Raw genomic sequence first — 1,332 nt, forward strand, 5'->3', positions numbered from 1 at the left:
GTTTTATCACTATAAATAGCCGGAAAAAGGATTTGTTCATCAAGTTTGTTTAAATAATCATTTTTAGCAATAAACATTTTTTATGGGCATTTAAGCTTCTAAAGATCTAGAATTTAGTTATTTACACTTCATTACTTTGAAGGAACCAAGCTTTTACCTCTAAAAATAGCCAAACAGTGAGTTTCTTGATTGATTTTGTTTAAACAATCATTATTTGTTACCAGGTGACTAATTCTGACAAGTCAATTACACTTCCGTATGGCATTTAGTCGATTCTGTAGACAAATACTTGATTTATTTCATCATAAGTATCAGTTGTAGATAATTGTTTATAACATAATAAACTATTTATTATCTTTCACGAATTTACTTAAAATACGCTTTTTGTCTATAAATAGTTCCAAAATAGTGCGAATTAGTTGCCGAATCACTGTCACCCCCCCCCCCCCCCCCCCCCCCCCCCCCCCCCCCCCCATGAATCTATTCTCACTCAAGTATTTTTTATAACAAATTTAATAAATCTTTAAACAGTTATTAAGCTACTAGAAAACTTTTCTCTATAGTTTGTTATTTGATTCTAGGTATTTTTAATTAATTCCAAGTATTGCTTAAAAATGGAACTCTTCGAAAAAAATGTTCTTTTATACATTTCTTTTATTAAATAAAAAAATGTTTGGTCAAAAGCAGGAATGACAGATTTATGTGGAATTTTACACACCAAATTTTTCACTTGTAATACATACACTCTGCGTTTATCCACTAGTTTTCCATATCATTCGGAGTAATCCGCTTGTAATAAAGAGTATTCCAGAGTAATATACATTCAGATTCAAAAGGTACGACAGATTCAGGAATCGGATTCTTAAAGACACGATCGTGAAAATAGCTCCCACTTCTACGATGCATGAATTTCGGTGGTAATGCCTGAGAACCAGAGCTGCCAGATCGTAGATGGAAATTACCCCCACTATACCTACCGTTTGGGAGCCGCAAAACAGAAAGTGCATGATTACCACTGTGAATTCGTATGTAAGCCGAAAATGCACGATTCGACCTCGGAGTTCTGCTGTACGATGATTGCCGATCTGAAGGCTTCGGAAGACTTCGGTGGTCTTCTATTTATATCTTGCTCCCCATTTGAAAGAAATTGAAGAAATTGGCGATTTGGATCTTTTGCGTGATTCTTAATTTCATGCATACGTCCATTTTCAGGTTATGTTTTCCAGTTGCACATAATATGGATATATATATAATAATAATAATCAAATACATAACTGAACAAAAAAAAATTTTTAATTGTTTTCAACATGATAGTAAAATTTTAAATAAAAA

General features: G+C 32.9%; 1 pseudogene; it reads right to left on the bottom strand.

Annotated features, from left to right (window-relative positions):
• Positions 1-893, bottom strand: part of LOC117168049 — a 118,412-nt pseudogene extending 117,519 nt beyond the window's left edge.
• Between the last annotated feature and the right edge of the window lie 439 nt (positions 894-1,332).

Source organism: Belonocnema kinseyi, chromosome 2, assembly GCF_010883055.1.
Source record: "Belonocnema kinseyi isolate 2016_QV_RU_SX_M_011 chromosome 2, B_treatae_v1, whole genome shotgun sequence".
Lineage (NCBI taxonomy): Eukaryota > Metazoa > Arthropoda > Insecta > Hymenoptera > Cynipidae > Belonocnema > Belonocnema kinseyi.